Source organism: Podarcis bocagei, assembly GCF_964188305.1.
Source record: "Podarcis bocagei genome assembly, chromosome: 6".
Taxonomy (NCBI): Eukaryota; Metazoa; Chordata; class Lepidosauria; order Squamata; family Lacertidae; genus Podarcis; species Podarcis bocagei.
The window spans coordinates 35,669,794-35,697,481 of record NC_138130.1 but is presented as its reverse complement, the minus strand read 5'-3'; the positions used below and the strand labels follow the sequence as shown (position 1 = coordinate 35,697,481).

The 27,688-nt window shown below is 44.6% G+C and overlaps 1 protein-coding gene across 1 annotated transcript in view; it reads left to right on the top strand.

Moving 5' to 3' along the window:
* The first annotated feature begins 1,663 nt into the window (after positions 1 to 1,663).
* ZBED1 (zinc finger BED-type containing 1) overlaps positions 1,664 to 27,688 on the top strand; it is a 133,173-nt gene continuing 107,148 nt past the window's right edge. The window contains exon 1 of the mRNA XM_081197022.1: positions 1,664 to 2,936. The gene's annotated coding sequence lies outside the window, so the exon portion shown is untranslated. The remainder of the gene's footprint in view (positions 2,937 to 27,688) is intronic.

Sequence of the window (27,688 nt, the reverse complement as noted above, 5' to 3'; positions counted from 1 at the left end):
CTGGGAGGGGGAGGAGGAGGTGACCTGAAACAGATTGACATCCCTAAAATTAGTTTTTTTCAGCTAGTTCATTGCTTTATTTTCCTACTCTCTACAAAAAATCATCAGAATAAATCCAATCGGGCTTTATTTATGACAGCTAGTGTCTCTGTCTTTAGACCTGTCTGTATGTGGATGATTCCATAAGTAGGGAATCTGGTAGTGCACTGGCACCCCTGAACCCCAGACCACAAGCAAATGAGCCTTTTCCAACTTAACACAGGTAAAGCTCCACTCTTATGCACACTTACTAATGGGTGTAAAGTAATAGGGACTCCCAAATAAATATGAATAGGCCCAGGCTGCACAAAAACCGGTACTGATACTTCTTCAGCCCACGCCTCAGAATAACAGATAGGCACCATACTGAGATTTCTGTAACTGCTCCATACAGTGCCTGTTATAAGGTGATAGATAACCTGTATTGCAGCAGGTTTACTGTGTGCTTTGTGGAGTATGTTTTGGGGCTTTTGTGCTGGTGCAGAGGAAATCTCCTCAACTACAACCCAAAATGTCTTATTTACCTACCACATATTGCCTGCCTCTTAGGTACAAAAGAGGGTGGTAGCCCTAATACCTAGACTGGGCCTTTGCAGGATCAGATTTCATGGCTTTCCAATGAAGCTGCATTGAAGAACCTTAACGGAGGAGATAGACTGTGGGTTGTTGTTGTTGTTTTAAAAAATGTTTTTATTCAATCCTTTCTTGGGTACATCCAGAGCCTCTGTTTTCAAGCCACAGAATCCTTCAAACAAGTCAGTCAGGTTCAGAATGGGACATTACTATTCTAGGCAATATGGGGTTGGAGGAAAAGAAAAGTGGGAAGAGAGAGGGAAGGAAAAGGAGAAGACATTAACATTTCGTTCATTGATATAGTATGTGAGCTTTTGTGTCAGAGTCAGGTAAACAGGTATTTTATTTTTGTTGGCGTGGGAGAGACTAGAGGGCCCAGGAGATGGTGGGTTGAAGCCATGCCCAGGCTCTGTCTATGGTGTTTGAGAAGGATCCCCTATGGCTGTTCACACATGCTAGGGTGCAGTGCTTTTTTCTATTTAAAAAAAATGTGTTTAGGGGTACTCTCATTTTCCTGCTCATATTGAAATACTGCCCCTCGATGAGGCCAAACTTAGGTGCACAAAATGTTTAGGGGTATGCGTCCCCCCAGGAAAAAAGCACTGCTAGGGAGCCATTCTCTGCCGCAGTCAACATGTGGCGACTGTGTGTGCGCGCGCGCGCCTAAACTCCACTTGCACGCCCGCTCCGCATAAGTGGCAGCCTGACTGTCTCTCCTCGGCGGTCGGAGGTGGTGCCCTTTTTGCCTGCCACTCTCACCTGAGCGTGAGAGGAGGGGACAGGACTCTCCACATCTAGTTTGGGAGATCTCAGGCTTCTCAGGGGAGACGTCAGTTAAGCAGGAGGTGGGGGGGCATGTCCTTTACACCCCCCCCCCACTTTCTGCTACACACTCCCTCAGCATTTCATACTCCCTTGTAATTACAGTCACAGCACACACACACAGAGTCAATGACAGCCGAGGTTTCCCCGGCTACACTGGCGGTATGAGGGAGAGGAAGGACTAGACGAGGCGCGAGGGGCGGGCGGGCGAGTGGGAAGGAGGCGGGAAAAAGAGCGAAGGCGCGCTGCTGGGCGGAATACTAATCAGGCGGGTCTCGCGTCTGCGGCGAGCCGGCTGCCTCCGCTGCAGAAGCGCGCACAGACGCACTCGGACAAGCGCAGGCGGGGAGCACCGCGGCGGGGCGGCCAGAAGGAACTTCCAGGCGCGCGCCCTCAGCCGCTCGCGCCTCCCAGCCGCCCGCTTTCTGGCGCTGCCCTTTGATGGCTTTCCTCACGGAGCTTCCCAGGAGGAGCCTGGCTTTCCCCACCTGTCCCCATCACCACCTGAGGGCTGTCGCCTCGCCGCCGCCCAACTTTGAAGGCGCTCGCTCGGCAGCAACAGCAGCCGGCGCCCCGCGGCGCGCCGCCTCACCTCAGCCCGCCTCTGACTGAAAGGGAAGGCGACGCGCGCCGGGCGGGCAGAGCATCCTTCTTCTTTCAGCCAGCCAAAACCCACCGAGGAGCCCTCCCGGCGGCGCGCGCGGGGCGCCCATGGCCGCGCCGTTGGGCGGGCTAACTTCTCGCCGCCTGCCCCCTCAGCTCCCCAGCCCCTTCGCTGCGGCCGCGGCTGCCGGAGCGGGCGAGCGCCGGCTGGTGAGAGCCCCGCGGGGTCAGTCCGTCAGCCAGTCCGCCTGCCTCTTCTCCGGGCGCCCTGACGAGGAGGCGGGAGGGAAGCCCGCTCGCCCGGCGCCTCAGCCTCGCGCCCTCGCCTCCTCAGCTTGGCACGAACCAATGCGGAGGCAGCCCAGGTTTTAGCGGGGCTCTTTCAGGCGCCGGGGGGACTTCGGTGTGGAGGCTGCCGCCGCCGCCTCCTCTGCGGGAGAGGAGAGCCTGCCTGGTCCGTCCTCGGCGGGCTTGTGCCTCACTTCTCCGAGGCGGGCTGCCGACTGGCGAGCGAGCTCCTCGGGCGGCTCTGGCGCGGGGGTCATGCAGTCCCTCATCTCCCCGGTGACCAAGGCGATTCTGGTGGCTTTGTTCATCTTCGCCATCCTGCTCATCCTCTATGTGATCCTGTGGTACATCTGCCGCGATGTGGATTGCGACCATGGCATCTGAGCGTCGGCGGCGAGGCTGCTGGCCGAGGAAGGCTGAATAGAGGGGCGCCTTCGGGTCGCCGCACACGGATCGGGGAGGACGGCCAGAGAGGAGGGAAGGCGCGAGGCGGGGGAAGGGGAGGAAAAGAAGGGCCAGGAATCGGACCCGAGCCTCCCGGAGCCCCTCGAGGAAAACTGCCATCCAAGCTAGCCCGGGATTGACCTTCAGACAGAGATCAGGACGACCCGGTGAGTTTCCCCACGCATCTTGTTTACAAATGGGGGCGAGAAAAGTTCTGAAACAATCATTTGCAGCAGCAACAAAGGTGGGTTGTTGTATTTTTTGAATGGGGGGGGGGACCCAACCTTAACCATGAGAATAGCTGTCTGTCTGATCCTCCAGAAAGCACTGCAGTACCAGGCTGTTTGGGCTGCTGCTTCTCCATACAGTCACCATCACCCTAAGTGTCTGTGTGTGAGGATGGGGGGGGGGGAGGCACGGATCCCTGGTCAGCTCTTCCTCTACTCGTTTGGTCTCCCGATGGTTTTCCTTGCGGACTTAAATCTGGAGAAAATGCGAAGTAGCCTCTCCGTGTCTGCGCTGGCCCCTCTGCATCATCTTACCTGTAATTCAACAAATGGGGAGTTGGGGAGAAGGGGTGTGCGTGCTAAAGAAACATAGAAGTAGATGTCTGAGCAAGAGAGGAAGCGTTAGTTGCTGCTGTCTTCTTTAAAAAAAAAAGTAGGGTTTTAAAATGCACACAGGATCAATGTGTGATTGGGAAGGTGCGAGGCTGCGATCAAGGACTGTTAGGTTGTCTTTGCAGCCCCTAAATTGGTATGCAGGAGGCAGCTGCACTGCTAAACAGACCATAAAGGTAAGCTCGTGTGACAGAAGGAACGAACGCTTTGTGAATTCAAAAGGTGGAAAATCAAGAAAGTAATTGAAAATTAGACCTCGTGTGTGCAAGATTCCAAGGGCAGAAAATATGGTTCATGGCATAAACACTTGGGAATGATTTTGCATATTATACATTTCACCTTGCATAGATTTGCATTTTGAAATACCCATTGAAGGTTTGGAGGGGGGTTTGGTGGAGTATTTACTAATTAATGGCAAAAGCATTTGAAATAGTCTTGGGGCTGGGATAAGAGGAATATATATGCATCCTTTTTAGATAATAGCTCTGCATTTAAAACAACTTCCCCACCCCCTAGCTTTTCTGATAGTGGGTGAAATCCCATTCCATTAAAATAAATCAGTAGGAAATTTTGCCATTGAATTAAGTGGGAGGTGGATTGCACTCAATGTGTTCAATTGCAAAGCCAGTAAATGTGTGTGTTGCTATATTATAAATATCAGGAATGCTATGGGAAGTGCAGTCTGCTCTCTTCTTATATTGCCTGCACAGAGAAGACAGAATGTGGACAGCCTCACAGGAGATTAAAATGATGATGATGACAATGTATCATATTGACCTCGCTTACCCTAGCCTTCTGTAAAATAGTGGCAGGGGAGAATGTAAGACACACTGACTAGATGGAGGTGATCGAACTGAGGTGTCTTTCTGAAACGGAGAGGGGGAGGCAATAAACCTTCAGGCTGTACTGTAGACAGTAGAAGGTCTAGGAATGAGAGCAGAGACTACATGATGTATTCACCCATAATTGGTATATATGCTGTGTGAGACAGATACACTACCTCTGTCTCACACGGCATATGCACCAATTAAGAGGGACACTGTGGGGAAGGGAGACAAGAAAGAAATGGATTTTGTTTTAACCCTCCCCCCTCCATGTACTCAAAGTGCAACTCTGTGATTTGAGATGATGTTGCATTGCATTGCCTCAAGGTGACTTCCTACCCATGGAGCCTTGTTTATATAGTCTGGAAAGAGAGAGAGAGAGAGAGAGAGATGCCCTTCTATAGTGATATCCAGTGAATTTTGCTCCTGCTTGCATTGCACCTCAAAGATCTTCTGACATGGCTAGTTGATCAGTCTTGATGTTATTGTTAATGCACCCTACAAACTAATGTGATTACAGCAGCAATGTCATCCATGCCTGGCAACTATATTGCTGAATCCATTTGTTTATCATCTTCTCCTCTCTTCAGCTGAAATGCCTGCTGCTCAGGACTCTGTGAGCAAGTAAAAGGTCACAAGCAGATGTCTAAAACAACTAGACCATTTTTGCTGAAAACTATTCCCTACAATGGTCGGCTCCTTGTGCCTGAACACTGTCTAAAATACCACATGATTTTCAGTAAATCTTCAACAAACAGCTCTCTCTCTCTGGCATCTGAAATGTGATGCACATATCTCAATAAATAAATAGAATAAATGGGCATGCAATTCATAGGGTTTTTCTCCTGTGCACGCTCACTTCAAAATGAATGGGAGCTACTGAAGAGCATGTTGGTGTTTTTGCATTGCTCTTGTTCATTTCAGTTACGGATGTGCATAACAGATTTCTGATGTATTGTGCCTTTGGTGTTGAGCCCCATTGCAGGAAGGATAGTAGGGCTAATGTATGTAGAGGAAAATATTTTTTCATATATCAAGCTGTTTCACAAAGTGTAAGTTTTATTAATATATTTCATTTATTCTTGTGGATGAGCGGGTGTGTAAATTCATATACATGACACACGATTAAGCAGCATCACATTTGTACAGGTTGTGAAACTGCAGGTTTCTATATGCAGTATGCATACCTCTTATTACTTCAGTACATGGTGAAGTATCTTTATATGTTATGCAACAGAATAAATATTCGTAACTCACACTAACTGAACCTCAGCCCTCCAGAAATTTATAGCGTGACACTATGTATAATGAAATATAGGATTTTACTAATTAAAATTGCTGTGCATCACTTAACACCTAACTCCTAAGCAATTACTTGGAAGCAAATTCCAATTAAAATAAATGGAATTTACTGTCCAGGTAAATGCATTTAGGACCATGGTGCTATGATTTTGCAAACCCAGTTCTGTGTAATGCTTCCTTGAAAGTAAATCCATGGAACTCAGCGGGACTTACTCCTGAGTGAACCTACATTGGATCAGGCCATTACTATGAATACACAGCAACTTCAGTTTGCAAATGAATATATCACCTTATATAACTTTAGTATGTAGTAGGGGAAAAAACTCAAATGAAGTTCTGCTTTTCCTCCCTGATACGGAAATGTTGTGAGAATGTATATTTATGTCATTTTAAAGCAGCCTTTGCCAATGTGTCCTGTGATGGCTGGGGCTGATAGGAGTTACACTCCAGCAGCAGCTGGAGGGCATCAGGCTGGTGAAGCCTGCTTTAAAGTCTAAATATATAGTTGTTGCTGTCCCTGGGAACAAGCAACACTCGAGCATCAGTCTCTCTACTTTTCTCTATCATTATTGGGAAGGTGAGTTGGAATCTGGCACCAGCACTTTTTCTATTCACTCCTGACTGAACCATTAAAGAGCATGTTGTTTGAGAGAAGCATACTATTCAGGGTAGATACATTCTCATTTGTGTGCATCTTTTTTTGTAAAATACCAGATGGTGTGTGAACCACTCATGTAATGTCTGCCTTATACCGGTTCCTACTTTTTGGTTTGCTTTCCTAGTATTGTATAACAGGTAGTAGCACTCCAGAGTCTTAGGCAGAGAGGTCTTTCTCATCACCTGTTAACCAGGTCCATTCTGCTGGAGATGCCAGGGATTGCACCTGGAACTTCCTGCATGCAATGTTCTTTCCCCCTGATAGGTGGGATATTATATCTTAATTGACCAATCCTTGACATTCCACAAACAACATAAGTGATCTGCTGACATTTCTAGTTTCTGATTTCTCCCAAAGATATAGGGATAAAGTGTTGCACTTATAACAAAGAAATCAAGGTTCAAGTACAACTTGAGCTAAGAAAGCCATGGCTCAGCCATGAAGTTCCTGAGATAACTTTTCCAGCCTCCATCTCTCAGGGGTCACCCATACTACTGTTTAATGAGGATAGTAAGTTTCCTGTACCTGCATTAATTCTCCATTGACCACATGACATCCACCTCCAAATCCCTGCCTTTCTACACTTTCCATTCCCTCAATCCAGATGTTCTCATACCAGGGATATTCCAAAAAAAGGAGAGAGCATGAGAAAATATGGACTGAGGGAGGGGGAAGTGTGAAAAGGCAGTGATTTAGAGAAAATGGATAATGGAGAATTAATGGAGGTACAGGAAGCTTACTATCCACATTAAACTACAATATGGATTTGCCCTCAGTCTAACCCTAATTTACAGGGTTGTAGTGAAAGTAGGAGTGCGGAGCAGGAGATGCACTTAGCTCACTGGAGGAAAAGTGAGATACAAACATAGTTAATTCAAGTAATTGCTAATGATGCTCTCTCCTGTCCCTATATTCTAACAACCGTTACTTATAATGGAGACTTTCTTAAGGGCTAACTCCTTTTCTAACAGTTTGCTATGAACAGCTACAGGTAGCTGAGACATGAAACGTGTGTTGGTTTTCCCCATCCTGATTCAGTAAACAGAGGGAGGGAAAAGCTGTACCTGTTGATTTCCCCTCTCCTTTGTCCTGAACCTGTAAAAGGCACAGAAAGTTACCGTAAAAACAAAACAAAACAAAACCCTGGTAATTCTACAATTCTGTGGTCTGTGAATTGTGGCATGAGCTGGAGAAATTCATTAGATAAGTGCAAAGCAATGTTAGGATCGGGAAATGCTAAAGTAAGCTTTAAAGGCAACTTTCCTAGATTTATGAATATTCAGCACTAATAATCAGCCTGGCCTCACATGGATGGAAGAAACTTCAGAGGTCATCTAGGCTAGCTCAGTGAAGGTCCTGCCATGCCAGATGCAACTTCAGCCACTTGTGGCTAGGGTCCATTAAAACCAGCAGCCAGAGCCAATGATATCCAGAGCTACCCTGTGACTGGTTGTAAGCAAAATAGCAGAGAAGACTGAGATTGGTGGTTCAGTGCTCCCTTTGCCCTAATGAGCCAGCCTCCACTGACTACAGCAACCCTGTCATTTTGTTGTCAAGCCTCTGCTTAAACATGCCCAAGGAAGGAGCTGCCACCATCTCCCGCAACAGCCTCCCCCACTATTGAACAGCCTTTACCCTAATGTTTAGTTCAAATCTGCTTCCCTGCCATTTCCACCCATTTGAGGTTCGTTCCCTGTTCTCTGTTCACCTTTTGCATGACAGGTGAAGGAAGGAAGGAAGCTATCATATATTCATCTTCTCTGAAACTCTGCTGTGAGAATGATTAAAGCTTAGGCTCTAAAAAATATTAAGCATTTTAGCAGGCATTTCTTGTGGATATATAGTGCTGCTGCTGCTGCTGCTGATATACCAAACCTATTGCACATATTACTTATACATCCACCCACACCTCCACTTTGCACTAACACTAATAACCAAGTAATCAATACTCACAAACAGGAGTGTTTCATACCAGAAATGTGCCTTGCCTTTACCACTTGTACTTAAAATAGCTAAGTACTTTAGAACTCAATTTTATCCTTCAGTTATGCTGGCAGAGGGATTATTTGTAGGATAGGGAAGAAGCACCACCAACAACAACAACAGGAGAACATGAAACATGCTGCTGCATATCTTGTATACCAGCACAACTCTGCTGGCCTAGCAGCCAAAATGGGGCAGCGACACTGACCATGGAGCTGATGTAAGGAAAATTCCTCCCATTCAACTCAGTGAAGAGCAAAACAAAACAAAACTTCCTGTTCCCCTACCAATCTCCTTCCTCATTCACATCATTATGAGAGCATGTAAGATATGGTGCAAATCAGCACTCAGTTACAGCATACAGAGAGATCATAAATAAGATAACTGGGTACCTAGCATAGACATATATCTTTCAGGCCTCACTCAGATCATGTACACATAGGGGAAACTCTGGTGATGGGAAACATAAAGAAGGTGCACTTTGAACAAACAGGGAGTGTTTCATTAAATTGCCTGTCTCCAGAAGAGACAGAGGGACTTGAGCACATTGCTAACATTTCTCTATCTAGGATCCTAACAGGTACTTCACCTTAGGACTCCAGACACAAACACCAACCTTCAACTCCCACTACACTGCCACAACTGGAACTGCAAGAACAGAGCACTCCACACAGGTAAGCGAGCAGAGATGGCAGCCATCCTACAGAGTGGAATTCCTGCAACAGTTCCCCCCTCTTTGCGTATGGATGCCTTGCCTATATTGTATTGCAATAATGCTTGGTTCCCCCAAACAGGCAGGAGCAGTCACTCTCAAAAGCAAACACTCCAATCCAGCCATTACCACTGCTGGCCAAAGACTCGTGAGCTCTTTTGCCTGACAGGAACACATCCTGGGCACACAGACGAGAATAAGCTGTTCCTCCACACAGAGAGTTGCACTGCAGCCCACCAGGGCGAGTATGGCCTCAGTCACTTCCCTTCCCAAGGTGAAGGAGACTGAGTTCTGGCCAATAACTCAGGTACCCCACTCCCACTCCCTCTTCCTCCTCACCTCCTCACAAACACCTACTGTGCACCCACATTCATGGACTTTGTGTTGCATCTGTTACTTATTGCTTATTGCTCTCTGTCTTCCCTTGCTCTCCACAGACTGCTGTAAAGGACCTTCTCCCACATTGCATGCCAAGTGGACCAGGAAGGAGGCCCAACCCATCCTTGTTCCTCACTTGCACTAGACAAGCCCACTTGCACTAGACAAGCTCCTGATTCACTGCCAACGCCATACCAGCTATGCAATACATAGTCAAGTAAGTGTCCTAATGTGGAGCTGAAGCCGTGAGAGAAACAGATCCTGCCACCATCCTGCTGACCATTGTGCTGCTTTCTGAGGCACAGGAGCTCTGTTTGGATGACTGGTTGGCAACCCTCTATATGATTTCCCTCCCCACCCACTCCTCCTTTATTGAAATGCTGTTCAATAAAGCCTATGATTGTGCCACATTCATTTTTCTGTTTTTTGTTTTCCATTGCTAGAGCATAGTGGATTGAAATGCCTTTCCCCTTAGTAGGATTGGGCTTCAGGATGGGACTGAAGGTAGGGAACTGGATGCTATCAGGTCTCAGGGGGCAGTGGCTCTTTTGGCACTGACAGCAAAGAGTGGGCTGATATAGCGCTTCCTGGGCAACCCATGTGCTCCTGGTATACACAACTGAATCTGGAAGTGGTATGTGTGTGAGGGGAGACGACCCATGATGTTTCTGCTTCCTGTCTGCTTCTATGGCTGAGTGGGTTGGGAACTGCTCAGTTGTGTTTGCAACGGGGGCTTGAGTACAGGAAGGTCTCTTTCATTTGCCTCTGATTTGACTGCTGCTGGCCAAGCAAGCAAAAGATGAGTGCAATTCTATGCTTCTATACCTCCCCGCGGGTACTTCTCTCTCCCCCCCTTCCCTTCCCTAGGAGTTATGGAGTATAGGCTTGCTCTTCCCAGCTGCAATCCTAAACATTTTGCTTCTGAGTACAAGCTTATGATTGCACTGTTACTCTTGAAGGGGGCAGGGCTCTGATTAAGCTCAGTGGCAAAACATACATTGAGCAGAGATAGAGCCTTAGTGAAGCATTTTTAATAAACCCGGACTTCTTGTTATATTGTTGGGTAAGTGTGTGTGTGGGGGGGGTGCATTTGATGGAAGGTACAAAGCTATTAGGAGGGACTACTGCTGCAAAGATAGGAGAAATAGGAAGTTACTGACTTATTAATGGGATTAAAAAATAATGATGATGATGTTTTAGTTACCAATGAGTGAAAACAAACATTAAAGAGGTTTTCTGTTTAAGTGTCTTTACATTCAGCTGCGAAAGAAAATGAATCAACACAATTTTCAACTTCTGAGATATAATTTTCTTAAAATGGCTTTCTGGGGGTTTGTGGTCTTCAGGGAGTGAGTACTGAAAAGACTCTAACAAAATCCTATGTCTGAAATTTCACAGATATTTTCTTAACCTTTAATACAAGTTTCTTTTTTCCAATGTGTTACATTTCTAGAGTATATTTTAAAAACAAGCAATTTATATATCAATAAAATACCTACTAGTTGTAACACAAAGTAGCTTGGTTTGTTAATGATTGCTGTTTTAAGAGGGTTATGCAATGCAGACTTGCGTTAGAGGAATACTGTAGCTACATTTTTGTGAAACAAACAAAAACGCTTTGAATCAGACTCTCAATGTGATACTTGTAGCATTTTAGAACTTTCAGAAATGTAACAGCTTGTTTGCCATGAGCAATGAACCAAATGATGAGTGGTTTCAATGAATCTGAAGGATCGCACCATATCATGGTGCTTTTAATAGATTTGTACATGTTTATAGAAGTTTATATAGGTTTTAACCTTGACTGGAGTTTTGTGTGTATTCAGTGTTGCACATTGCATTTTAAAGAAATCTTTAGGTAGGGATGGAAGGATCTTAGTCTCTCATTTTTTTCTCAAATTAAATTCAGTTAGCCACATTTCTGCAGCAATTTGATTAAAAAAAACAATTCTCTTGCAAATTCTTCAGTATTTGAGCACAAGTTTCTCCTAAAAAATTTGTACACAGTTATGTATGTTATTTTTCCTAATATGTTCTTTTTTGCACACACTTTAATATATGCATTTTTATAAGCTTTGCTTCTAGAGCTGCATCACAAAATTTAGATAAGTACAGATTTTGAAAGATACCTCATATTGTTTTGGAAAGTGTGAATTTCATAGCTTCAACTTTCCATGCAAACTGAATCAAATTTATCCCCTATCCCTACCTTTAGGAATAATTGTTGGATCTAATGAAATCATACCCAATTTACAGCCATCGCAATCAATGGACTTAAATTATAGTGTAATCCTAACCATGTCGACTCAGAAATACTATTGAATTCAGTGGTGTTTATTCCCCTGTAAGTGGTGTTAGGACTGCAGTCTTAAGTTATTACTAACTTGTCCATTGATTTCAGTGGGTCTACTCTGAGAATTACTTAGTTGCATACAACTCTGAATTACAAATTGATGTAATAAAAATTAGCAAGCATTTCTCACTGCATAGTTGGCTTTGTTTCCTTTAGGGTTGATGTGTGAGTTTTATTCAATTTATGGTCTTACCTTACAATTATACACAGGTCCATTGTCTAACACGTGTAAACAGCCTTCTAACTAGTAAATTAACTTTTAGCTTCACGGTGCTAATCCAAGCCCTACTGAACTGACTCCATGGCTGCAATTACCCTTGTTTGTTTTAACCAAGGTGTGTTGAACAAACCATGATGTCTTGTAGATGAACAAAGTAACTACGACTTATTTAAGCTAATTATCATTTTTTTTAACCATTTTTGTCTCTGTAGCTTTTGGAGTAAGGCATCAAAACAAGCCAGGATTAAGCCATGTTAGAGGGTTTGGATGTAATGAGAAACTATGGTTAACATAAACTAAGATTTGTAAGCCGACTTCAAACTACGGTTTCATGTTCTGTTTTGTTGGCCACGAACAAACCATAGTTAGTTGGCACTGGTGAATTCAGATCACAGTTAAGCTAAACAAACCATGGCTGAATGTCACCTGGGAACCAGGCCAGTATGTAGGAGATAAGACCTGATCTTACTTACACTCAGTGATGTTTGTGGCACTCCAGGTGCATGGAGCTCATTTGAGTGTAAAAAGGTGGTAAAACTGGAAATGGATCCCTTTATAAAATGGGGCTTCATTGCTCTTTTTAGATTATTTACCTGCTGCTATCTAAAAAGATTAGTCACAATATCCTCAAAAGCTCAGTTACATTTAGGAGCATAATATGATTATCCTCATAACACTCTCTGTGATAAAGTTTAAGGTTGGTAAATTGTATTGAGACATTCTGACCTAGCAATCTTCATGGCTGGAAATAATCTGGATTGCCATTATCCAACTACTCTGTACCACATGATCTATACAGTGGTACCTCGGGTTAAGGACTTAATTCGTTCCGGAGGTCCGTTCTTAACCTGAAGCACCACTTTAGCTAATGGGGCCTCCCGCTGCTGCTGTGCTGCCGGAGCATGATTTCTGTTCTCATCCTGAAGCAAAGTTCTTAACCTGAAGCACTATTTCTGGGTTAGCGGAGTCTGTAACCTGAAGCATATGTAACCTAAGGTACCACTGTAGTTCATAGTTCATGACTTGTGAGTTAGAAGTTGTGAACCCAGAGTTCTAATATGCATAGGAGAGAGAAAGTGTGTGTATTTGTGTTTTCTTCTCTGTGCCTTTTTAAAATAGGAAATCAACTAGGTATACTCTTCCATTACAGCACATTATTTTGTATTCTTACAAGCCACCTGTTGCCTTAAAATCAACCCACATTGATATCCCAAGTTTCCTATCAGCAGGTGCACTCAGCAATGTCTGCATATTTTGAATCGCATTGACGTAACACTTTCTCAAGTTGTGTTATACTTGTTTTATGTCTCCCTCTGTCACTTCTAAATCAACACTAGCAATGCAATACTATACAAGCCTGCTCAGAAGTAAGTTCCATTGAATACAATTGGTGTGTGTATATTGATAGGACTGCAGCCCAAACATTAGGCCCTAGAGCATCATAGCAATGAGAAGCTTCACAGCAGATGAGTTGAGACAGAAAGAAAGGGAACACAGTATCAGCTGAGGAGCTAGAACAAAAATAAATGCCACTGGAAAAGATACATGGAAACACTGATTTAAGAGACATACAAGAGAGGGATTATGCAACAAAAAATTTCTCACTATTTGCTGTAGAACTATTAAAAAGCAGACATTTGAACTTTAGTTTTTATAAATTCTTTTTTTAATAGAAATTGTGCAGACCTTTTGTCTGAAAAAAAATCCTAAGGCTGCTTCTTGGAATCTGTGATGTGTCCCTTAGATCTGTGGAAATGAATGACAAACTTAGTGCATACATAATACAGAACATGCAGTTTTTTTCTCCATTTCCACTGTAGGTCATATGTTCATTGAGCCATACATGACAAATATATTTGAGAAATAGACTGACTATACCTACAATAATAATTAAGTAAGGCCTTCATTAATCATGGTCTTTAGGGAAAATAAATTGACACAATTAGCTAACTTGGGGAGCAGATTTCTTTTAAAACCTCTTTTAATTTAATTGCACTTAGAAAGATAACGAGTTATCACTGCCACCCTTATGAGATATGTATATTGAACAAGGATTAAAACGAAGTTGACAATCAGTCGCTGTTTTAATGACTTGTTTTTATTTCATACAGTAATACCATTCTATTAAGCCTAGTGGGGATTTCAGCTAAGTGGGAGGTTAATGGAAACATGACATCAGTGAAGATAAAATACAATGCTGGGAGCATACAGAAAGACACTCACTGGCTTAACTTTACAGCTGAAATAAGTGTTAAGGAATGTGCATTTTGCCACTAATTGCCATAGCAAATCGCAACTCTGCATCACCTGCTAAATAGCTGAAGGTTATGCTGAGAAGAATGTAATGGTTATCAGAGAGTAGATATTCTTTGTTTAAATATGCTATAAAAGGGGGCCAGATATGAGACTGAGAAATGAGATGTTGCTCATTTGCATCCATACAGGGCTTGTAAATTTACTGCCCTTATAGTGGGCACTATAGTGAAGCTTACATTGTTTAAAGTGAGAAGATATAGCTGTGGTGCTAAAACTTCCCCTAATTATTATTGACCACCAAATTATTAGATTAATAAGGATATTTTAGATACAATGCTTACTGCCTTTAACATAACCATCTGCTCAGTCTCGACATAATCCTTATCAAAGAGTCCAAGAAATAAATGGCAGCATGTGGAACCTTAAAAACAAAAACAATAAACTAAATACCTAAATAGGTCTGAAGGTATCTCAGAACATTGAGAGTCATTAGCTTGACATGCACCTGTGCATTGCTATACCTCACTCTTTGTCTGAAGCAATGAAGATATGCTTCAACAGCACTGCAATAAACCTGCTTATGCAACAATGTACAGTATGCAGGTTAATGCTGCTACTAGATAAGACAGTTCTGTGGTCGTGGTTGTGGTTTGTTCCCCTTTATGGAAGGGGAGGAAGAATTTCCTTTCCCAGCAAAGAAGAGCTTGGCATGAAGTTACATTACAGATATTCTTTCAGAATATGGAGCATCATGGGAATCATACAGTGCCTTTGAAGAATTGATTATTTATATTTGTAGGAAGGGAAACAGTTTTCTGCACTGAGACTGTTAGCTGCAAGTCAGAATTGGTGCAGATTCAGAATCCAACAGGCTCAGAGCATGTCATCAGACTGTCCTTGCCATCTGTCCTGTTTCAGGTTCCAATATAGCTAATTTTGTAATTATTAATTCTCACTCCTTTTACTTGCAGACACGTACATTCCCAGAAGTAAGTTCCATTGTGCTCAGTGGAATATGCTGTTGGGAGGCCTTTAGAGAACAATCCAGATTTTACATCCACAGAATTCATAGTACATGATCTTTGATTTTAGAAATTTCTTCATAGACTACTTCCTTGAAGAACCTAATGAGAGATTTGCTGAGTACATGGAGTAGGTCTGTGTTTTGTTTCTGAACTATAGTTGTACCTACTTGTGGCATATAATATAGCTGACTTTGAATCCTGTGTGCTTTCCTATAGACCTGGTTGCTCAATAAGGATCTAGTTCGAATTACTACAGGGGTGGGAGACTGTGGCCCTCCCAATATTGTTGGACTCCTATCAGCCCCAGCTAGCGTGGGCAGCTGTCAGGGATAATGGAACTTGTAGCACAGCAACATCCGTAGGGCCACAGTTTCCCTGACCCTGAACTAATAAATTGCATCCCAAGAAAGTTACATTAGTACAACACACTAAAGCATTCAAATTCACAAGCCTCTTTTTGAAATTGTTTTTAGAGTTGCTGCCCACAAATTTATAAAAATAAAGTTTGAAACATACCAATATTTACTCAGTATACTAGAATTGTGATTGGGCCAAATCATGAAAAAAAGCAAAACTGTCAGAGCTTTTTATAATTTAATTTGCTTGGACTGTAAATTAGAAAGCCTAAAAGTTTTAATTGCCTGCTTGTCAAAATTATGAAAAGGCTGGGTTTTTTCATTCTTAACATGGGACCACTGAAAACCTTTTAAAATTTTGCAGTGTGTAACCTACATAGTTGTAAATCCTGTCCAAGACGTTTTTGAACTTGGTAGACTCCGAGGCTTATACATGCTTCATCTTCGTGGACTATCCTGATTTAACACATGCCAACTCCCCTCTTGATGTGTATGGGGCTTAAAAGTGCTTTGCACTGCCTGGATCATGCCACAAGTTCTGCCATTTTGGATATAACAGGAACTCTCATGTTGATAATTGTTGCATCATGCATAGGTAGATCTAGATTTGATCATAGGAAGATGATAAGAACATGTGATTTAAGAATCTGCCCTCTTCTCTGTGGCATCATGATTTGAATTAAACTAATGTGAATGGGGTTACCCTGAGAACCAAATTATGGGCTATTCCACCATTTGAAAAGGAATAATTTCATTGTTATACTCTGCATATGTATGATTACATAAGTTATTACTATGACAAAGCTACAAGGACAGTTGCTAGTGTAGATTTCTTTTCTAAAATTGCCCTTTGTTATTTAGTTTGAAACTGTGAATCAGGGGTCTTGTAAGGCAACTTCGTTTTAAGAAAAACAACACTGCATTATTCATGGCCAAAAGTGTCGCAGAGTATGACCTGAAGGTGTGTAAGCGGTGTTAGAAACTGAGATATGAAAGCTAGGAGCTAAATGGCTCCTTAAACCTAGGTTATGGGCACAACAACAGAATGTCTAGGTGCACTTTTTCTAATAACAAGAATACAATGTTGAAAATGAGAGAACTGCAGCTAAAATATTATGTTCATTTTTCACATGGTCTAATCCTTCCCCTGCCCACCCCCCTAATATTCTTAGGAGGGTCTCTTCTCCGGTCTTCAGAGAGTAGCTGGAAGTGGGAAGGCAGAAAAAGCTCCTCCTTTCCTTCCACTCTACAGTTGTAATCTGAAATCTTAGGCACAGTACTGCGCCCAGAGGTCAGAAACTGTTCGCACTAATGAAATTCCCTGTCACAAAATGCACCTAGAACAATGGGAGTACGTAATTAGTACATCTGATCGAAAGGTTCCAGTCCACACCTTTGACCATTATACTGGTTTTCTATAGAGCGGAGCCAGGGGTGTGGACTTATAAAAAATATTGGGGGGGGGCGGGAAAGCTCATGAATAATAAATAAGCTCATGAATATGCAGATAAAGTGGCGCCGCCTCCTCGTGAGCGAATAGGGGAGAGCGTGCTGCGCCTATTAATCAGCTCCGAAGGAAATTGGGTGGGAGCTTTTGCTCGGGAGGGAGGGCAGGAGGCATGCAGCCCGACCCTGTGCATTTTGGGCTGGGGGAGGGGCGGCTGTGGCGCTCTGCTGGAGGGGCGCCCGAGATTATTGGGGGGGCAGAGCCCCCCCAAACGAATTTTTGAGGGGGCTCGGGCCCCCTCAGGCCCCATGGAGTCGGCGCCTATGAGTGGAGCATCCAAAATGTGATCTTCATCTGCAGCCTCAAGTGGCACACTTTATTTTATTATCTCAGCATCCTGCCATCTTATTCTGCAACAAAAACCCCTCAATGCAATTAGAAAACCAGAAATGTTTGTATACTGTATAATGCTTTCCTCTGATGTGGTAGTTTTCCATTTCTTTTTCTCTCTCTTTCACATTCAGAAATGGTATCCCACCGCCAACCTGCAGTCTAAAGAGGTAGTTATTCTACCAGCTCAGCATTCCACCGTCTTATGTGTAGCCTAAATAAAAAAAATTCCTTCCAGTAGCACCTTAAAGACCAACTAAGTTAGTTCTTGGTATGAGCTTTCGTGTGCATGCACACTTCTTCAGATACACTGAAACAGAAGTAGCCAGATCCTTCTATATAGTGAGAAGGTCTGGCTACTTCTGTTTCAGTGTATCTGAAGAAGTGTGCATGCACACGAAAGCTTATACCAAGAACTAACTTAGTTGGTCTTTAAGGTGCTACTGGAAGGAATTTTTTTTTTTATTTTGACTATGGCAGACCAACACGGCTACCTATCTGTAACTGGAATTATGTGTAGCCTGACACTGTTTCTTTACCATTGCTAAACAAAAAATTCCTGCCCAGGAGGACTCCCCTGAGTGAGTGCTTGAGGGCCCTGCTCTTGCCACTTACCATCTGGCTTGGGGCAGGGCCTGGGGCCTCATAAGGACTGCGTGCTGCTTGCTGCCTGCTGCCCAGGAGGACTCCCCTGAGTGAGTGCTTGAGGGCCCTGCTCTTGCCACTTACCATCTGGCCTGGGGCGGGGCCTGGGGCCTCATAAGGACTGCGTGCTGCTTGCGGCCTGCTGCCCAGGAAGACTCCCTGAGTGAGTGCTTGTGGGCCCTGCTTTTGCCACTTACCATCTGGCCTGGGGCGGGGCCTGGGGCCTCATAAGGACTGCGTGCTGCTTGCGGCCTGCTGCCCAGGAAGACTCCCTGAGTGAGTGCTTGTGGGCCCTGCTTTTGCCACTTACCATCTGGCTTGGGGCGTGGCCTGGGGCCTCATAAGGACTGCGTGCTGCTTGCGGCCTGCTGCCCAGGAAGACTCCCTGAGTGAGTGCTTGTGGGCCCTGCTTTTGCCACTTACCATCTGGCTTGGGGCGGGGCCTGGGGCCTCATAAGGACTGCGTGCTGCTTGCTGCCTGCTGCCCAGGAAGACTCCCTGAGTGAGTGCTTGTGGGCCCTGCTCTTGCCACTTACCATCTGGCTTGGGGCGGGGCCTGGGGCCTCATAAGGACTGCGTGCTGCTTGCGGCCTGCTGCCCAGGAAGACTCCCTGAGTGAGTGCTTGTGGGCCCTGCTTTTGCCACTTACCATCTGGCTTGGGGCGGGGCCTGGGGCCTCATAAGGACTGCGTGCTGCTTGCTGCCTGCTGCCCAGGAGGACTCCCCTGAGTGAGTGCCTGAGGGCCCTGCTCCTCCCTGACACTTACCACCTGGCCCGGGGCGGGGCCTGACAGGCCTCACTAGGACAGTTGTTACTGCCGGAGAGGCACAGAGTGTTTTTAAAATGTTTTTTAAAAATTTTCTTTGGATTTTTTGTATGTGGGGGGTGGGGGTGGGATGGATGTTTGGTTGGGCTTGGGGAATTATTATTTTTTTATTTTGATGTTTTTGTAATTTTTACATTTTTTTGTTTGTATTGTTTTATTGGTTTTGTTTGTTTGTTTAAGGTGTTATTTTGTTTTTAGGGGGAGGGTTCAGGGCTGCCGGGGAGTGGGCCCCAGCCCACAAAATGGCTGGGGCATGTTCCACAGGGGGGGATGCACTGGGACAACCGATCTCAGTGATCACGGGTAGGAGGAGGAGTTACGCTAAGACCAGACCATGTCATTACAGAGGAGGCAGGTTTAGTCGTTGTCTGAGGACTATCCCTGCCTCCGGGTCTGGTCCTGTCCGGATGGATACTAGAATCAGCAAGGGATACCCACGTGACCTGAAGGTGCTGCTGTGCAATGCCAGGTCAATGATTCGTAAGACCACTGCCATCCATGACTTGATCATGGATGGAGGATTTGACCTGGCATGTGTAACAGAGACTTGGTTGGATGAAGCAGATGGGCCTGTCCTTGCCGCTGCTTGTCCACCAGGTTTCTCTTACGCACAGCAACCCAGGTCACGTGGGCGGGGAGGGGGGGTTGCAGTGATTTTTAGGAAGTCATTAGTTTGCACCAGGCGTCCTATTGGGAAGACCCAGTTTTCTGAGTGCATGTTCTGGAAGTTGGGCAATAGGGGCAGTACAGGATTCCTTTTGGTGTACCGACCTCCCCGCTGCACCAAGGATTCCCTGCCCGAGCTGCTTCAGGTCGTGGCGGATGTTCTCCTGGAGACACCTAGCCTGGTCGTCCTAGGGGATTTTAACATCCATGCCGACACGACCTTACAAGGGGCCGCTCGGGACTTCGTGGAAAGCATGGCCTCCATGGGGCTGTCCCTGAATAAGTCTGGCCCAACCCATAGCCGTGGACATGCCTTGGACCTGGTGTTTACCTCTATGGATGTTGGTGATCTGACACTAAGTAAAAGCGAAATGAAAGAAGTGCCATGGTCAGATCACTTCCTGGTGCAACTGGACTTCTCTGCGACCCATCCCCTCTGCAGGGAGGTGGGACCAATTCGGATGGTCCGCCCCCGCCACTTAATGGATCCAAATGGTTTCCAGAGAGTGGTAGGGGATGCTTTATCCCATGTTGATGGCCTTTCAGCCGATTCCCTGGTGGCCCGCTGGAATGTGGAGTTAACCAGGGCTATTGACTGTTTGGCTCCGAAGCGCCCTCTCCGATTGCATGGAGCCCGGACAGCCCCGTGGTTTTCCACGGATCTGAGGGCAATGAAACAATCGTTGAGACGGCTAGAGCGCCGGTGGCGGATAACTCATTCCGAATCTGACCGGACACAGGTTAGAGCTCAACGTCGAGCCTACCAAGTGGCGATAGCGACGGCGAAGAAGAATTTCTTCACCGCCTCTATTGCATCTGCAGAAAACAGCAGCAGGAGACTTTTTCAGGTGGTTCACAATTTAGCGGAACCACCTGCAACATCGGGGCCCAGTACGGGCCACATGTTCTCCTGCAATGATTTTGCAAAGTTTTTTGCAGATAAAATCGCCCAGATTCGGGAAGAAGTAGACTCCACCGTGGGAGCAGGGCCGGGGCGGGAGAGTGCTAGAGTTCTGTCTAGTCAAGTTGAGTGGGATCAATTTCAATCTGTTACCTCCGAGGATGTGGACAGGCTGCTTGGACGAGTGAAACCAACCACCTGTCTCCTGGACCCTTGCCCATCCTGGCTTATAAAAGCTAGCCGGGAAGGACTGGGCGATGGGCTTCGTGGGGTGGTGAATGCTTCCCTCCGTGAGGGAGCCTTCCCAGACCCGCTGAAAGAGGCGGTTATTAAACCGCTTCTTAAAAAACCATCTTTAGATGCGGCCACGATGGCCAACTATCGCCCAGTCTCAAATATTCCATTCCTGGGCAAGGTGATTGAGCGAGTGGTTGCTGAACAACTCCAGGCACGCCTGGAAGAAGCGGACCATTTGGATCCCTTCCAGTCGGGATTCAGGCCTCATCATGGGACTGAAACTGCCTTGGTCGCACTGGTTGATGATCTCCGGCGGGCTAGGGACAAAGGTGAGAGCTGTTTCCTAGTTCTGCTGGATCTCTCAGCGGCGTTTGATACCATCGACCATAGCATCCTTCTGGACCGTCTTGAGGGGCTGGGAGCTGGGGGCACTGTTATACAGTGGTTCCGCTCCTTCCTCCTGGGCCGTGTTCAGAAAGTGGTGGTGGGGGATGAGTGTTCAGACCCTTGGGCCCTCACTTGTGGGGTGCCTCAGGGTTCTGTCCTCTCCCCCATGCTTTTTAACATCTATATGAAGCCGCTGGGAGAGATCATCAGGAGGTTTGGGCTGGGTGTTCATCAGTATGCGGATGACACCCAGCTCTACCTCTCTTTTAAATCAGAACCAGTGAAGGCGGTGAAGGTCCTGTGTGAGTGTCTGGAGGCGGTTGGAGGATGGATGGCGGCTAACAGATTGAGGTTGAATCCTGACAAGACAGAAGTACTGTTTTTGGGGGACAGGAGGCGGGCAGGTGTGGAGGATTCCCTGGTCCTGAATGGGGTAACTGTGCCCCTGAAGGACCAGGTGCGCAGCCTGGGAGTCATTTTGGACTCACAGCTGTCCATGGAGGCACAGGTCAAATCTGTGTCCAGGGCAGCTGTTTACCAGCTCCATCTGGTACGTAGGCTGAGACCCTATCTGCCTGCGGACTGTCTCGCCAGAGTGGTGCATGCTCTGGTTATCTCCCGCTTGGACTACTGCAATGCGCTCTACGTGGGGCTACCTTTGAAGGTGACGCGGAAACTACAACTAATCCAGAATGCGGCAGCTAGACTGGTGACTGGGAGCGGCCGCCGAGACCATATAACACCGGTCTTGAAAGACCTGCATTGGCTCCCAGTACGTTTCCGAGCACAATTCAAAGTGTTGGTGCTGACCTTTAAAGCCCTAAACGGCCTCGGTCCAGTATACCTGAAGGAGCGTCTCCACCCCCATCAGTCTGCCCGGACGCTGAGGTCCAGCGCCGAGGGCCTTCTGGCGGTTCCCTCACTGCGAGAAGCAAAGCTACAGGGAACCAGGCAGAGGGCCTTCTCGGTAGTGGCGCCCGCCCTGTGGAACGCCCTTCCAGCAGATGTCAAAGCGATAAACAACTATCTGACATTCAGGAGACATCTTAAGGCAGCCCTGTTCAGGGAAGTTTTTAACGTGTGACATTTTACTGTATTTTTGGTTTTTATGGAAGCCGCCCAGAGTGGCTGGGGAGGCCCAGCCAGATGGGCGGGGTATAAATAATAAATTATTATTATTATTATTATTATTTCCGGTGCTACACCAAATAATGACCAATGATATCAGGCAGAATTTATCTTAACTAGCACCAAGCAAGTCAGAAGCTATTATATATATATGCAGTTGTAAATGTTTTTCAGTTTTAGTTGGCTGTTGCCTCCAGGGTTGCTCCTGACTAGCCCACACTGTACAGTTCCATATGAAGAAGACTCTAGTTTACAGTAACTGAGACATCATGGTGTGTGTGTGTGTGTGTGTGTGTGTGTGTGTGTGTGTGAGAGAGAGAGAGAGAGAGAGAGAGAGAGAGAGAGAGAGAGAATGGTACATTGCTGCTTTCCTTTACCTGTGAAATACCAGAGGGAATCTTGTCGCCTTCCTCCTTAATTACTTTCCAAAGGGCTCTCTGATTTGTCCAGGAACTGGCCTCTGAGCAGCCACATTTTGCAGCTGCAGCAACACACCCAACATTCCCAGCCCTGTTACCACAAATTATACAAATTATGTTTCCCGCATTTGGGTTGTTCTACTCCTGCAGGGTGTGGCTGCTGCCACCAATTATAATATTGCAGCTCTGGGAAGATATAGTGGTGCAGCAATAAAACTGCTAGCTCATTTACAAAGCTAAGCAGGGTCTGGTATGGTTTCAAATTGGAAGGGTATTGAGATTCATGCATTGCAGGGGGCTGGAATAGATGACCCTCGTGGTCCCTTCCAACTCTACGATTCTGTGTTTCTATATAGGATACTGTTTTTAATGGGAGGTGGTCTATGGTGTCAGCAATACAAGATCAAAAGACATGTGCAAAATATGGGCTAACTTATGTTTTTTTTAAAAATCCATAACTTTAAAAAGGAAACAGAGAGAAGAAACCTTCTCTCTTCCAGCCAACTCCCTTTCACACACCCCAATTCCTTGCTGGATTTGCTCAGACTATTTCTCCCTTCCTCCTGCTAAACAGATTACCATAGTTTGAGTTTATATCATCATGTTTGGAGCTATAGGCAACAATTTTCCTTCTTCTTTCTTATTGCCCCATACAAAGTTTAATGTACAGTATTTGTAAGTGAGTTATGTCTAAGTGAGTTTAGGGAGACTTTGGGCTTGTCCACTTCTGAGCATTAAGTAGCTGTTAATCCCCTCCCCTCCCCTTCGAATTAGAGCAGAGCAGTCCACACCCCCACACAATTGAATTAGTGCATGAGGAGCAACTTCTGTCCTTCCCATTCATACAAGTAAGCATGTGGTTTTGTGGTTTTCTCCACCTTCTAATTTGTTGATTCTGTTCCTCCACTTAAGTACCACCAGCGCTTGCCTGCAGTCAGCCGCACATGCACCTTGTTCTTAAGAAACTTTCCTCACCCAAGAAATGTGCAAAACCACATGAGCAATTACAAATTTACTTGTGCAGTTTTCTTGTTTGGTGCAAATCTGAGGGACCAAATTAAAAAAAGGCTTGGGTGGTATGCTGCAGAAGAAATTAAAGGAATTGTAAATTCTTGGCACAGATTTTTCAGATTGCTGCCCAATATAGATGGTGTAGAATTTTATTTTTTTAATGCAGTTTGTTTGTGCATTGTTCTGGTTTTCTGCAAAACTGTGGGATCAAAAGAAAGAAAGAAATCCTCCATTCAGGAGCACACTGGAAAAAGATACAAGCACAGTCAGAAATGAAAGTGCTGAGGAGGTAAAGGGCATAGAGAGATGAGTAGCAGAAGGTGACAACTGATCCACCAACTCCAAAACCAATCATCTGTGATCTCCAATGAAGTGGTTGAGCACCCAATATCCCCAAGGGGGAAAACCTTGAGATGGTTGTTGTTGTTGTTGTTTTGACACTAACTGTGGACTATGCATATTAGACAGGAATGCAAACAGCTGCAAAATCACAGTAAACTCTGGTGTGGACAAGCCCCATCTCTCTTATATATGTGCATACAGCTGCCCTTCAATCCACATGCCTTAATGGGCACCAGCTGCCACTGGTGCAAAGGGAGGATGGGAGGGACCAGGAAGGAGTACTTGGCCCTGGCATTCACCTTCTCCTTCAAAACAACATGAAGCTGAAGAAAATCATCCAAATCCAGCCATTATGTGGAGTGTTGAGAGCCAGTGTGGTGTAGTGGTTAAGAGTGGTAGTCTCGTAATCTGGGGAACCGGGTTCGTGTCTCCGCTCCTCCACATGCAGCTGCTGGGTGACCTTGGGCCAGTCATACTTCTTTGAAGTCTCTCAGCCCCACTCACCTCACAGAGTGTTTGTTGTGGGGGAGGAAGGGAAAGGAGAATGTTAGCCGCTTTGAGACTCCTTAAAGGGAGTGAAAGGCGGGATATCAAATCCAAACTCTTCTTCTTCTTCTTCTGTTTGACTGGGAAAACCAGAGTTTTAAATCCCTTCTTGGTGGTGCCACAGGAATCCAAATCTCTGTCTCAAAGTTTGGGTTATGCTGAGCCTAATGTGGAATAGCTCATGTATGCTAACTTAAGCTATTTTGGGGGAGGGTAAGGCAAGGTAAATGAATTAAATGATGAACAGGAAGGTGTTACATATGTATTTTACTTCCTTTTTTGAAAATAACCATGAGGGTCTTAGGTTAGCCTGAAAATACCAATGAATGTAACTGCTTCCCTAAAAGTGCAAATCCTTTTGACTTAGCTAACTAACCCAAATACATAGGATGTGACACTTCCTGTATTAATCTTGGATAAATCCACTCAGGCATACAATGAACAACAAGGAAATAACACATATAGTTCTGTCTGACATTCTTCTTAGTTTATATTAAAACTATAATGAAGGTTGTTGACCACCCTAACCAACTTGTGGATATGAAGTGGATAGTAAGATTGATGAGCATAAATGATGCAGCTAACAAGTGTTTTAGTTTTGCCTAAAATAAAATAAAATTGCAAGTTGCTTTAGTTTACCAAGAGCTTTCTGACTTGAAAGGTTGACTCACCACAATATTACATATGATAATCCTAATATCTGACAGTTCTAAAGATGGTGTTAAATGCTTTCTGAGGCCATTTCCTGGGTTTATTTAAGCTGAGAAGCACCTGTTATCTTCAAAAAAAAGAAATGTCAGCCTGCTTACCTGAAGAAAATAGATAGGGTCTAAAAGGAAAAAAGCACTGAATATGAACAAAGTGAAACTTAAACTATAAGATTCATTGTGTACTGCTCTCCTGTTGACATATCTTCTTCTGTCAATGTACACAGATATTCCCATGGTGTCTGATATAATTTTGTTTTGATATTTTGTATAAAAGCAGAATGTGGCTGTTGAGCTGCTGGGGGACATTGATTTCAGGAAGTGTGAAGTGAGTCAATGGCTTCTATTTTATTTCTGAGATTACTAGTTGTTCAGAGATTCCATCTTTTGGAAGAGAAAAGTTCGTGGTAGTATCTGTATAAGGGTCTTTTCCATGGAAGCCAGAAGGCATTTCATGAGAACTGCATGCTAAATCTACACCCCTTTATGTTCTGCTTTCAATGCTGGAATGCTGCACCTAATTATGTGGGTGTAAGCCCCATGGAACTTGATGGGACTTACTTCTGAGTAAGCACATGAACCTCCATTATGTTAATTTTACTCAGGGTGAATGTCCATAATCTTATATTGTGGCTGTTGGCACATGCCCTAAGGAGAGGAGGGAGAGAAGACAGCTAGATGGGGGGTGGGGTTAGGGAAAAGGGCATCAGCATGAAGGAGACACGGGGAAAATAAACCGTGGTGGTGGGATGTATTTTTTTTTAGTATGTATACAGGAACGAGTGGGACCTGCACCAAAATGTTGCTGTGTCTCCTCACACCTTATTAGGAATGCTCAGCTAAACGCCATGCTGTCCTCCCGGATGCTATAAACCAATTGACACTCCCATGGCTCCTTGAGGCCACTGACTGGCTCAATCCTCATTACGTGTTTAAAAATATTTTGTATTTCTAAATACCTTGGAGTTTACTAGAACATGCTTATACCTCTCTATTGTTTCTCAGTTGCCTCATTTCTGTCAACCTACAACCACCTGAGTTTACTGGTAGGGAATGATAGCCCTCATTTAAGCATATTTTATTAATTTTATTAGATAGTGTTATGTACCGAGTTGAATTGGATCCAAAATGCGGCAGTCTGAATGGTCCTAGAACTATAGGATCCAGAATGCAGCAGTCTGATTGGTCCACAGGAGCCACCCAATCCCACTCCAGGTGGAAGTGAATCCGCAACCTGATTGGCCTACAGGAGAATCCCTGAATTAGCCAATCACGTGGGGCCCATTGTGTAAATAATGTATATAAAGCAGACATTCTGGGGGAACTTCCATTCCTCTTCACCACTATGAGCTGAATAAAGAGCATTAAATCCACTCTCGACTCCAAGTATATTTCAGATAGCTTCTGTCATTAAGTTAGTATTAGATTAGAGCAAATAAAAATATTTCAAATAAAGGTTTTTTTGCATTTAGTTAAGTTTTTTATTTGGTTGGGTTGACTTACTATGACATAAAAAATAGAATATGAATGATGTGATCAACAGGCTCCATATATTAGTGATCATAGCAATTGGAAGCACAACTTGACAGCTTTACTCAATATAGGAAGGCAGCTGAAAATGCACAACAAGGTGCTGATAGCAAGCAGTGGGAGATATTTCTCAGTGCCTTTCAGGTACAGAAAAATTATTACAGGTGTTTCATAATGTAATTTTGAAACTCCTAACCAAACAAAAACCCACAGGGAATAAAAACCTTACCTACATCTTGCTGTGGAAATATGACTCCCACAATGAAAGTTTGCAGTTGTCTTCAGCACTTCCCTTATTACTGTACGTACCTAAGGGAATATAGCTTTTATGAGGCTCAAAGTGACAATCTTTTCCCAAAGAGGGCAATTACAGTATATTTTTATTTTTAGCAGACTTACACCCTAATCCTAAATATGTTTTCTGGGGATATAAGTGTGACTGATTTCTGTGTCTAAGCAAGCAAGTTTAAAATTGCAGCCAAAATATAGAATGCATCTGTCCTAAAGAAAATGTTCTTTATATTAGCCTTTGCCTAGGTAAGGCAGCTGTTTGCAAAGCACTTACTCCAGAATGCTCAATATTGGGCACTGGTGTCAATGAACATATTTCAGGTAACAGGAACAAAATAAAACAGCTTTCTCCACCCTGCCTATCCCAATGGAAGTTTACAGTGTGCGCTTATTGTAAACTTGCAATAGCACTGTGAGAAAATTCGTGATGAAAATAATTTGTGCAAGACTAAAGCTATGAAAGTGATCTTCATGATTAAATCTTGGCCTCCCCTATCCAACACAATGTTCTGGTTTATAAAAGGAATGCTACCTCAGGTAATTTATCTCTTTGATAACCAGCAGCTATTGCAAGTGCTACTACCTATGTAACTCTGTTTTCCATTTAACATGGAATGTTTTGACGTATTGGAGTCATTACTGAAGCACAACATGTAGGACTGGACATGCAGGCTTGGATATTGGAAAGAGATCACAACCACTCTTCAGCTAGAGCTGCCTTTGCTGCTGGATTCACTGTGTTCTTTTCATTGAGGGTG